The 13,210-nt window shown below is 39.6% G+C and overlaps 1 long non-coding RNA gene across 2 annotated transcripts in view; it reads left to right on the top strand.

Annotated features, from left to right (window-relative positions):
- The window catches only part of LOC115613741, a 41,551-nt gene extending 28,590 nt beyond the window's left edge, over positions 1-12,961 (top strand). For both annotated transcript variants that reach the window (XR_003993493.1, XR_003993492.1), the window contains 3 exons: positions 7,314-7,422; positions 10,049-10,123; positions 12,341-12,961. This is a non-coding gene — a long non-coding RNA (uncharacterized LOC115613741). The remainder of the gene's footprint in view (positions 1-7,313; positions 7,423-10,048; positions 10,124-12,340) is intronic.
- Positions 12,962-13,210: the final 249 nt, after the last annotated feature.

The raw sequence follows: 13,210 nt of genomic DNA, 5'->3' as shown, positions 1-13,210 counted from the left end.
GTGGAGGAAAGAACACCACAATAGTTGTTTTTTCTGAACAACTATTATCCTTCAGCTTCCAGAAAGCTAAAAATATCTTCTCTTTTGCAACATTACTCCATACAATAAAAACCCCAATACTCACTGGTAAAGCAGCTTCCCTGGAGAGACAGGGCTGTAGTCCAATTTGTTTCACAGATAGAGCTAAGGAACTAGAAACAGTCAAACACTGTATCCCACACACTAACATGAGTTTTAACAACACAGTTCATGAATGTTTTAGAAGGCACAGAGAATACTGGAAGTGGAAACAACAGAAGTTTTTGATGGAGGGAAATAGCGTTCACATTTCAATAAGCTCCAAAAATGCATTTTCCAAGAGAAGTGCTTTGTGTTACACCATTTCTGCTGGCTGTTTGGGGGATTTTCATTAGATGTATGAACTTCTTGCCATAATAATAAAGGTCAGGTGCTATTGTGCCTCTTTTATGATACTGACTAGCACAAGTCATGTATACAAACCCAGGAAATATTTCTTTATGTGGAATACATACTTAAATAGTGGACTACAAATCATTTAAAGATGCCTATGATATGAATCATACCACAATTTTGTGGATAAGTGGAAACATTATGCAACTTATTGAGTTTTTAAAGCACTAACGAATATGAGCTATACAGCAGACTTGAGCTGGACCTTTTCACCCCTTCTAATATATGCTGTGGCTATTTAATATTCCTCACTGGGGAGTAATGCTGGCATACAAGTCAGCAATATATTAGGCACCAGAGCCATGAACCTGGTGAGAACATAAACTAAACTGATTTTCAATTCTGGTACATTACAAAAAGGACTATTATTGTGAGGTTAGAGATGTCAAAGTTGGTGACCTGCTATAATGAAGTATTCCCTGCCACATAGTTCAAGCATGAAAAGTAATTGGGAGGCGGTATCAACTCTTAGAGGCTTAGTTGTTGTTTGGTTTTTTCCCCTCGCAAATTAAATACTCCTTTGCACACTATTTATTTATTTAAAATAGTATTTTTTTGTTTGTGAAGCATCATAAAAGGCAAAAGGATGCTCCTGTGAAGTTTGCAGTCAATGGAGGCTTGAGGTCGCGTCTTAATGCTTGGGTTACTTGCATAAGGCACTGATGAAAAGCAAGCTGCTACCTGCCGGCTAGGAATGACATTAAAATATTATGGCAGCATGTGACCAGCTTTAGAGCTTAAAATCCTGAAAGGACACAGACAATGTCCCCTTTGAAGAACTTTCCTGACGATCACTTTACAGTTTCTACTAAGCTTTAAAACACAGCGTGAAGTGCCCCATGTCTATGCAGCAATTATAAGAGTTGTTACTTCTTAGCTGCAACATTTGGGTCTGAAAAACCACCACTAAGTGTGCACAGGTCTCTCAGCTTCTCTGTCAGAAAAATGGGGTTAGCATTTAGTCTAGCGAACGGGGTGTTAGTAATGGGAATCTCATATGCCAGGTGTTCATTATGACTCCACATTCCAGCTTACTGCACGGGCTGGCTTTGACCAAGTTATTCCTGGTTTCCTCTGGCACAGCACTCTGTGAGCTGGCACAGCATCACTCCCCAGGAACAAGACTGCAGAGGGCACTCCTATATAAGAATGAATTGCAGTCCCTAGGCTTATTTACTTTTAACATCCATGATTCATTGTTATTTTTTCTTCTTTAATAATTAATGACATTATTATTACACTAAAAGGAAAATCTTATTATTCTCGACAATTGGTTTTGTTATGATTATTTAATTTCACTCCCTCCTTCCCCCCAAGTTTATACAATTACAATGTCTGTCAGTGCTCATATCATGTTTGGGTCATCAGCCTCAGAAATTAAATGTACACAGAAGGGCGACCTGTTAATATACCATCCCTAGTCATAACTTAAGCAAAGCAGCACAGGCAGTGCATGGATGAGGACGGAGATGGCTTTTGCCATGTGCCTGGGAAGTCAGAGAAAAGCTATCTGAGGCAGGCCATCCATGGAGCATCATGAAATCCACCTTCCCCTTCCTCTCATCCCATCTCCAGAAAGGTTTCTTGGGAGCATTATTTTGGTCTGGATTTCATCTGTGGCAGCGAGGAAAGATGCAGCCTCTCAAACAAGAGATCCTGACTCTCATGAGGTCATTTTCTGCCCCCTGTTTCTGCCTCCTTCAGGAGCTGGGGCTAGAACAGGCTACAGATAAATGTGGTCAGAGATGTGCAGTTTGCTGGCACAGCAGAGGCGGGGGGTGCCAAGCAGGTGGCAAAGGCAGTGTGATGGACTGGGGACTCTCTGAATAGCGGGCAGCTGGCTTCAGGCTGCTATAATGCAAACTACTCTCTAGAGCTGTTACATTAGGCCATTAAAACTCTGAGATACTCTGAGAGTAGACAGAAGCAGTGTAACTTACACCTACTTTAGCCTTCTCCTCCATTTCCCCCACCCCCCTTTTTATGTCTTAAAGGTAAAGCCTGTAGTGGCATCATCCAGCACCTCAGCCTTAAGGCTGAATAGTTTAAAGCCAACAGAATTAATTCTAGACATTCGGCTGGAACTTATGCAGCTCCTACATTGCAGTTTAAATGTGCTTCCAATCTTTAACTTTGTTTAATGAGAACAAGTCTGTACTAGCTTTGGCTTCTGCAGGGGATACAGCTCATGTATCATCCAGCTGACAACAGAAGGGTCATTTCGTTTCCTGTGGGTAGTGGAAAGTGATCTGCCTTTTCACACTTACATCTGGAAACTTGTCACAGGGAAAGTGTAAGATCAGGGTAATGCTGTGCAAAAGAGCTGACTGAGCAAGGATAGTGGGACCTGGCTGTCAGAGCAGCAAATAGACTTCCACGGTTGAGCCCTGAATCATGCTTATTTTCAAACCCAAGACCTCACATTTCAAGTGAGAGATTTGCTCAGTGAAATGCTTGCATTTCATAATGCGTTTCCATATGTTGTATATCTCATACAGTGGTTAAGAAATGAAGGAGTGTGGAAAGGACAGTTATTTGGGGAACTGTAACCATAAGGATTCCACTGAATAGGGTTTTCCCTTGTTCCAAACTGTTATCTCACTAGATAAAAACACTGTGCTTTATGATTAAGCTAATTGTGCTGGACAAGCCAGTCTGCAGCCCTCGAAGCCTGGATTTTCAAATGTGCTGAGCACTGGCAGCTGCAACCAAAGTCAGTGGGGACATTTAAAGTGCAATTAAATGCAGAGTTCTCTAGGAATCCAGGCCAGAGGCTGTCTGTAAAGCAGGAGCAGAGATGCAGCCTTGCCTTAGCGGAGTGCCGTGAACATTGCAGCACAGCTACTTACACCAGTGAGAAGTTTTACTGCAAAGGCTGTGAGAAAAACCTCTTTTCAGAGCAGAGTTTGACTATAAATGTGAAAATAAGGCCTCGAGCCACAGGCTGGACAGTGAAGAAGAAACAAACACATATGGCTTGACCTTTTGTAGACTGAATGAATGATGAATCATTCCCAGTCCCTCCCAAACTAGGTTAAAAATCATAATAGGTATACCACATGGACTGAATTAATGCTGTGCAGCATATCTGATTCTAGCATTCCCGAGAGCATTCCCCCTAAAGAGAGTGTGTGGTATTTGTAAAAATATATGTAATAGATTTATAAATATAGGGAATATGCACAAATAATCTTCATGTGAGTAAGAAATCCTTATAGACAGTCCAGTGAGGGGAGATGATTGAGACAAGTGCAGCTGACATGTGAGGAGAGTCTGTGAGAGGTGGGACTGTTGAGTGTATATAAGAGGAGAAGGCTCATGGTGGGAATCTCACCAGTGTGTACAAATACCCAAGGGAGAGTGTAAAGAAGACAGAGTCAAGCTCTTCTCAGTGGTATCCACTGAAAGGACAAGAGGCAATGGGCCCAAACTGAAACACAGGAGATTCCATCAGGAGAAATGAAAAAACATTTTTACTACAAGCTGCCTGGTGAGATTGTGGAGTCTCTATCCCTAGAGGTACAAAAACCTCAGCTACACAAGATCCTGAGTGACCTGCTCTCATTGACTCTGCTTTTAGCAGGAGGTAGGACTGGATGATCTCTAGTGGAGACTTCCAACCTCAACCATTTTATGATAGATGAGGCAGTATTTTTTTCTATGTTGTCCTTTATTCATTTCCTTGCAGTGTTGGCAGAACAGAGCAGTTTGTGTCCTTTTCTGGTTTTGGGTTTCTGCCTTTTTAGCTCCTTTATCAATTCCAGCTTTTGTGGATGCTGCTTTCTAAGTTGCAGGTTATTGTAGTGTTCTGCTTGGTCTCCTGAAGTTGAAACCTGTTTCTTCTTTTGTGGCTGAATCTTCAGAGCAACTGAAGTGCCCCACTGAGAAATAAAAATTAGGCAAAATACAGCATAGAACGCAGCAGAAGCTGAAACGGAATTGTTCTCTCTGTCACTATGGGAGAAACAGGATCTACTTCAGTGTACTTTTTCAACGGAATGGGGAAAACACTTGTAATTCATGAGGATTAATTTACCCATAACTACCTATAAACTGAAGAAGTGACCAAGAACGAGAGGTTCTTGGTCATCCTAATAAAAGCAATAAGGTGAAATTATTATACAAGAACAGAAATTTGTAATTTAAATCATTTGAAGGAGTGGTTCTAAGGAAATACAAGTACCAAAGTTGAATACCCATAATGACAATAATTAGAATTAGCAGCCTGCTGTAAAAGCTGAGACAGTTTTGTAATGTTTTAGATGCTGTGACACAGTGATTGATGTGCTTCTCTTCCTACATGTTAGAGCAAAACTGTATTCTGTTGCCTTGATATGTTTCCTGCCTTTCCATGAACGATTGTGACTGACCCAGTCACTTTACAGGAATCTTTTGATAGGTTTTCAAATTAGTGTTTAACCATCTAGTGACTGCCAGGACATAAAATCAGCAGTGTCCCTTGCCAGTGCAATGGGAACCGATTCCAATACTGCTTCCAATAAAGCATGGAAATGTAGCATACTGTTTAAATGATAAACCCTCTTACTGTTAGCAGGCTGGAAGGTAGTTACAGAGTGATTCTCAGCAGTTTGTTATTGTAATAGCTGCTCCTATTTGGATTGTGGTTACATGCAGAATTTGTTCAGCACAACTGCAAAAACACTATCGAACTCTATAAATACTTCCCAGGCAATCAGAGACAACACCACTGTGTCACGTTGCACATGCTAAGTATGGAAGATCCTCAAACCAGATAGATTTCTTTTTCATTTCACAATTTCTGCCTTCCCCCCCTCCCCCCTTCTCTTCCTCTATTTTTTTTTAACTGTTTATTGCAGTTAGCATTCATTGATATTCCTGCTGGGTTTGTAACACTCTGGAAAATACACCTGACTGGTATATTTATATCATGTGAGTATGTTATGAGTGCTATTAGATCATCTCTTTGCTCATTCAAAATTCTAAGTAGAATGTATCTCCTGTACCCCATCTGCCCAGTTTCAGCAATACCTCAAGCACTGAGGTTTTTTTAATAGTGATGCTCAGCCTGATTTTCAGACTCGTTTTCCTCGCTATTTTGTTTGTTTTACTCCTCAAGGTACTGAAAATGGGTGCAAAATATTTCATTTCTTCTAAAATCTAGCTTCAGTATCTGCACCTAACTGTAGTCTGCTTCTGTGTTTGGGGATATCTTTTTGTCCAGGAATAGGGAACAGAATGATTCTATTATTCTATAATAGAACAGAATGGGAGTTCAACAGACATGATTATAATATTATAACATCACTTAAGAGTTTCTCACCTTGTTCTCAGAGGGACCTGGGGAAAGTGTTAGTTATTATGTGTTTACTGGGATTTACTCCCTCCTGCAATATGAAAGAGGGAGTAAATTACTGCTATTTAACAGTAATAAATCTGATAATTAACCTGATGATTGGAATGCTTCCTGACATCATTGTGCCAGTTCTTATGTCTGTTGACCAGATTAGCATCCGTTGAATGAGGTAAGAAGAGAAGGTATAAGTGCAAGGGGTTTCTTACGTGCCTTGGAAGTGGAGGCAAAATGGGACACTGGCAGTGGAAAGGAAATAGGAAGAGATCCCTTAAGCCCCAACAAAAAGACTGAGAAGCTTGAACTAGTATTTTCCTCCTTTGAAGAAATGTATTAATGACAAGTCTGCAAGATCTCACTTTTCCTGATGTCCTGAGCTATGGCAAAGATTCTTGGGTTTGGTTCAAGACTTTCTAAAATGAAGACTTGTAGGAATAACTAAGGTGTTTTGCCAACTCCTTTCTGTGCCATACATGACAACCCAAACCAGAACCAAAATAGCCAATTTAGAAGCAGCAGTTTAAGGACCCAAAAGACAGTTTCCATCAAACATAAGTTATTTTTATGCTCAGTCAGGGGCGTTTGAACTATTTATGAAATCCAGATGATAGAGAAATTAACATTTCTGACTAATCCTAGAACAAATGATGAGGAGTGGGATCATGCTGGGTTGTATGGATGTTTTCTTCTATACAAATGTTTTCCATTCTATTTTGCGGGACATTTATAACCCAAAGGATTCATGAAAAAATACAGAGTATTATTGTAACAATATAGAGGGAAATGACACATAGCAGAATGATAATTACATACCATGAAGTATGGATTAAAGCGTAGTCAATGCTTTTGCTTGCTTCTAACTTTTGAATGAAGGCATAGTAATACCATGGCCTTCATATAGTGGGGGCAAACTTGCATGCAATGTTTCTGTCTCTTCTAGTACTTTTTAAATTCAATTGAGTTTTATTCAGAATATTAAACCAAAGAGATAGCACATAAAGAATATATCTCTATCAAAAATATTTATCCATCTATGTGACGTTGGGGACACACAAATTGTTTTCAACATCATCATTTGTACTGCAAACACACTGTAAAAAATGGCTGAAAGAAGGAGCTTGGGCACTGTGTAATCACATTATAAAAGGTAGTTCTTGTTCTGAATTTTGTGTTTAAATTGCATGCATTGGCCAAGGAGAGGGAAGAGGAACACCAGACTGTGATGGGAAAGTTGGGGTTTTGAGGCGTTGGTTTGTTTTTTTTGAACACTTCATTGCAAACAGACAGCAGATTCGGAAACAAGAGTTTGGTCTTTGGTGGAGACTGAAGCCTAACAGTCCTCAAACAGAAAAGAGCTTTTATGTAGGTGACCTGGGGTGGGGATGTTGTTACTGGAATCTGCCCCTCAAGGCTGCTGGATGTGATGAGATACTGACTCCACCACTATCCCCCATCTCAGGGTGCTGCCCACCTTATCTTTCTGCTCCTCAGTTTCCCCATCTGTCCCTAGGAACAACACATGTTAAGTGCCTTCAAGTCTGCGAACAGCTTTACGTAAAGAGCTGCATTCAGTCTGAGGCAGGCCAGAGCAACCCAGGCAGATCCAGCCTTTGTTGTTTGTGAGTACTTTACCCTAAATTAAAACTAATCTTGATCCTGTCTTACTCTTTTTTTACGCTCAACAGTTTAAGTTGAAAAGGTCGCTCCTTTCTCTGGTAGTTTGAGTTCTGTGTTTTTAAATAGCTTCAGGATGTATCATGTCAGAGGATGTCAGATATTACATTCCTCCACACTTTTTAAATCAGTGCTTCTTTCTATAAGAAAGTAAAATTTTGTTGGAAACCCGCTCAGGTCTGTTTTCCTTTGGAAAAAAAATGAGGCCTTTATTTTACAAAACATTTCCTCGCCCAGAGCTGATTGACATTTACCAGATCAGGTTTTAAACAAACGGGAGCTTTAACAGGGATTTATCACTCATTAAATTTGATCGAGAGATTCTTTTTTTTGGTAAGAACTATTTCTTAATTATTTGCCTTTTTTGAAGACAATTGGGCTTTTTTGAACATAATGGAATAACGGCATAACCTTCTTTCTAACATCTATAATGCTACAATATAATACATTTGCTTAAGTCCGGGAGAAGGAAACCAAACCAATTTATTATAGCCTGTTGATTCACACTCACATGCTGTGCAGTTCGTGTGAAGGTCCCATTTACTTTTTCACATGAACTGCCACAGCATGGTTTAAATAGAGATTTCTCTAGCAGTAGTGTTAAGGTTCCTCATTAACATCATTTCTGGAGTCACTGGGCCAAGTATATCCCTAGTGCAATTCCACTGATCTCAGTGGGGTTATCCTTGAGATATTTTTGGTCCATTGTTTCTACAGAATCTCTTTGTTCTTTTTTGATCTCTTTAAGAATTCTGTTACTTTGAACATTTCTCCCATAGCAAGTCACCAGCTAAAAAGATTGCAACTTTTATAAGTTGCAATTATAAGTAGTTTCTCAGGTATTTCTACCTCTTTGTACACTGAAATAAGACATTATGGCCAATAACATAGTGTTGGTTATTATTTGTATTTTATAATCTACACATATATCCTGCTTTCCAGGAAAATCAATAAGCATTCTAAGGTTTCTCTTCTTGTTTATTTTTCTTTTTAATTACAAAACTTGATGCAACCACCAAAAATAACCTGAGACAGTCTGCAGGGGATTTGGCATTATTTTCTGCCCAACTCTATCACTTGCAATTTTTGGAAACAAACCCCAGTTGAATAGAGATACTCCCAGGCTGATATATTCTCCCATAAAAAACTCTGAGCTTGTCTGATGTTCTATATCAATACTGAATGTTTATCTATCTTCATTAGGTTGTTTGTTGAGTTTTGGTTTTGTTTGGGGTTTTTTTATTTCTATTAGAAAAAAATATGATAAAATAACAGCGACACTAAATTTTGCACATGTTGGATTTGCAGTTAATGACAGTTCTATACTTTGTGCATATACATGGGATTTACATGACTTACTTAGGTTTTTGTTAGGAGAATGAAAGGTCTGGCTAGGGAAGACAACATACTAAAAAGAAATTATTTGGTAAACAGAAAGCATATTCTCAAGCACCATCCCTTATTCGTTTCTCTATGTTACTGTAGTTTTGTGCAGGGGTTTGGTGGCCTTATAAATTGATATTAATTTTCCCAGCAAACTATAAACTCCGCACATAAACCTCTTTATTTGCCTTTGCATTCAAAAACTCTGTCAGATATTACAAAGATAATACATAGAAACTAAATCTGTTTTTTACCAAATCCACAATCAGCAGAGGAAAGTGACTTGGACGGGGACCCCGGTTTCCCTGAGCTCATACTTATCTTGCTGTCAAGATCTTTTTGTTCTCCAAACTCTTGAAATAATTAAATCCTAACATGAGATTGCATTCTGCAGGGAACAGCCTACAGGGTCCAGAGGAATTAAACCATTACTTGTCAACTGCTGCTTGCAGAAGTAACAATTGGGTCTGATGATAACAAATGGGGATGGAAATGCTAGCATGGTAACTCTGCTGCCAGCGTGGCCTTTGCTTTGCACACAGACACAGGCATTCAGGAAGGTCCTGTAAGAGAAGTGCCCCTCTGAGCTGCATTACTTATTCAGATACTTCTTCACAGATCAGGCTGTGATTTTTTTGTTGCAAACCTTCCAGTCCCTTTGGGTCTGTTATTAACATTGAAGGCAGAAATGATACAGCATTTAAATAAGGATATGAAAAGCTCTCATTTAAAACTACTTAGAAGCAAAGCTTGCGTTCAAATTGCACACAGAGGATTGGTTTATGTTTGTAGGGATTTACAGATGCGACAGAATGGAAAAATGTAATTTAGTTTTATTTAACATCTCTCTCAAAATCCTAAAGACTGCTTTCAGATGAATTAGGTGCTGGTAAGTACAGTGACTATGTAGGCAAACATTAACAGCCAAGCTTTAGTCAGTAACAGCCCCACATGCTATATTATGTGTTAAGAAAGTGAATGTTAGTTAGAAACCTGGGATTGTCCCTGCACTCTTTTCAAAAGCGCAGTGTCATCATTTATCTGCAAAACACTGGAGCTCAGATAAAGAGCTGGAGGTCTCCTCTGAAAGCTGGTGCCTTTAGGCAACACCTGGTACATCACTGAATTGTTTGTATTATTAGACCGCTCCAATCTCAGTGTGTTAACTCATGTCTTCCTGGTCCACAGATCACTGAGCGAATGGCAACCTGTTGAGTCATCTTTCAACTCTGATCTTTGCACGCAGAGTGGTCCATGAACAGTGTAAGTCAGAAAATGAAGCAGTAATCTGTAGTCTCCACTTCTCTATCAGCTTTTTGGATTTCCTTGTGTCAGCATCATCAGTTGATTTCACAGAGCATGTGAAGTCACGATTTTGTGTCACATAACAGCTGGTCTTGTGCAACACATCAGAGCTTCCTGAAGCACAAACACAAGAAACAGAACACACAGTGTATGCTCAGTGGATACAAACACTCTGCTGAGCGTACCACCCTCGGGAGGTACATCCTGCAAAACACAGAAGAGGTTCAAGGTGCCATTTTGACATGCTCAGGGTGCTCCTGGGGGGTTGATATAGCACCTCTTCTCCCACTGAGCCACCATGTACTGACTGGAAATTAAGAGCACATGGGACCTTTCATTAACAAAACTTTGCATGCATGTCCTAGAGGGGTATTTCCAGTTGGTAGGCATCCTTGGAGCATTATGGCTTCATCTATATTGTGCTCCTAAGCACTCCTAACTCTCCTCCTGAGAGTGGGGCAGCTGGGGAAGTCTTCATTGGTGCCATTGCTGCAGGCTTTCAGAGAGCTCCTGAGCACCATGGGACCTTCACATCCCCACCGGCCTTTGGCACATTGAAAGAGTGAGTTGAAAGACTTTTCACAATCAATCAGATTTTTGTTGATGCTTAAGATCTTCATTGCAAGGGCAAAACCCAAACTTTAGTTAGGGGAGAGCTTAAATGCAAACAGCTTTCTCACACTGGGAGTATAAGAAAACTCTATAATGTTTTTTCACACCCTTAGCTCAGGAGCCTGTCCTCAGGGAACAAAGCCTTGGTTATGCCAGCTTTATGAAGAGGGAAAAATACCAAGGACTTAGGGTCTTGAATTGCATAGATCTGGACTGTGTTGTAACAAACCCATTCAGGGCACTGGTAAAATCTGCTTTCCAGCTAAATAAAATAGAATAAAATGAAAATAAAAATACCTCATCAGATTTTGTGTTTAATTTAATTTAAAAAAACCCCCAAAGCTCTATTTGAAGACTCATGCATGGCCATTTTAATAACAGTGTCAGTTGAAGGACACAGTTTCTTGGATGAAGTACTGGAAATTATTTTAGTATTTTCAGTAAGAATAACTAACAGTGATGAGTAACTTCCTGGATAATAAGTGCATCGGGCAATGCACATTGTTCCTCAACCTGATAAACTATTAACAGGGAATTTCCCTTCTCTGGGGTTGTTGCTCTGCCCTGGGCTTTTGTCTCTTCAGAACAGGCAGACCTGTGTAATCTAGAGTCAAAAGCTGAGCAGTCAGTACCACCAGGGCAGTGTTTTTAATGAGAAAAGCAGTTAAATAAATGAAATGTCATTAAGACATATGACTGTTTTGGAGATTATGCCAGCAGTATAACAGAAAGTTACTTTAAAATATTACTTGCTATACATTTATTTTTAATGCATATGAAGTTATAGAAACAAACCATTTTGACTAGCTGAAGAAATGGAGACTCTTTGCACACGCTATTTCAAATCCCAGTAGTATTTCAGCCTCTTGGAGTTGTCTCTTGAACTGTCAAAGAGGGATCTGGACAGTCTCTCAGTGTCTCTGACTATTAAATCCTTAAGCGACATGTATAGATGCTTAAGGGAAGGGTCAGATTTGCAGACAAAAATGTCCAACTGAAAAAAAAAAAAAAGGGGAATAAAGAAAAGAAAAGATGAAGCAGACTGGTGATTTGAACAGTGCTGGGAACCCCCTGCCCTCAGTTCACTGGGTTTGTTCCAAGATTCAGTGTTCACTTAAACATGGTATGAAAAAAAAGTGATGTGGCCAAATACTCCTGTCAGATGTTTCAGCATTTTGGTTTTGACAATGCTTTGTTCTGTGTCTGTTTAGTTCAATGCAGTCAACATTCATTTCCAGACCTCCTGCAGCAGTCAGAAATCTAAAGACACATTAACCTAATAAGAGGCTGTGTCTTTCTTGTTTTGTGTCTATAGTTAACTTTTACCATCCAGAAAGGATCATTTTTGAATGCAATTGGGCATATGTTAAGGCCTAGTTGGCTTTAGCATGATAGTAACTGCACACATAGTAATCCTCTTCTGGGTCTTGCACCCATCCTCCCCATCACCATTTCTTTCTTCTCAGCTGTAAATCTTCCATATAACAACAGCTCATGCCAGAGTCACAATCTTATTAATGAACCAGACGAGGTTTAAATTCTAGTTCTTGCATTCTTCCCCAGGTGAAATGAAGATCATTGCTTTCTCTGAGAATCAACCTTCAAGTGCTGTGGTTTAAGACCACAGTTCTGCAAAGTGCTGATTCACCAGTACCGAACAGTGGGAACTGGAAGAATCACTGAAGAAATGGGAAAGAAGGAAAAAAAAGGGTTGACTATTGGAGTCCTTCAACCTGCTGCTTTGGATTGTTATTTATTTCTCTGTTCTGAAGATGAGAAGCAATTGGGCTCTTTGGTTTTCACAGTAGGAGCACCACTAAAATTGTATTTCTTTTGCTTTCTTAGCAAATGTTGAGAAACATTTTGTACACATGGCAACACAGACAACAGGGCAGAATCTGTTGATAGTCATCACTTTCATTCTCAGTCAGAGTTCTTTATTTCTCAGCTTTGTGGCAGCCTCAATGTATCCTCCATGGGGACCACAATGATAATATAATTATTGGTGTTTTCACCCAAGAAATTTAGCGCCTTTTTTTGAGGTGGAACTGAAACTCTTGGTAAGTAGAAGCTGCCCAGCTATCCAAGGACAAGAGTCAAATTGCTCAAGCTGTTGGGCTTTACACAGCTGCAAGGAAGACCAGCTTCGGGGAAGGACAATTAAAGTTATTGTATGACAAGTAATTTCTTATTGCATTGTAATTAAATGCAACATCATCACCTGGAAGCAACACTATAAACTAGATCGTATGGGATGAAAGAAACTAGATTATTATTGTCAGCCTAGATAACTAATATTCCCCAGGTATCAGATTCCCATGAAATGCCAAATGAAGTAATATGTTAATTGATACTCATATCCTCTCTGTTTTTTCCAGAAAGTTCAAAATAGCTCTACAGGGACATTTCAGAGTCAGATGGGTACAACTTCAG

Source organism: Strigops habroptila, chromosome 10, assembly GCF_004027225.2.
Source record: "Strigops habroptila isolate Jane chromosome 10, bStrHab1.2.pri, whole genome shotgun sequence".
Lineage (NCBI taxonomy): Eukaryota > Metazoa > Chordata > Aves > Psittaciformes > Psittacidae > Strigops > Strigops habroptila.
Note: the sequence above shows the minus strand (reverse complement) of the source record. Positions and strands in the feature narration are given on the sequence as shown.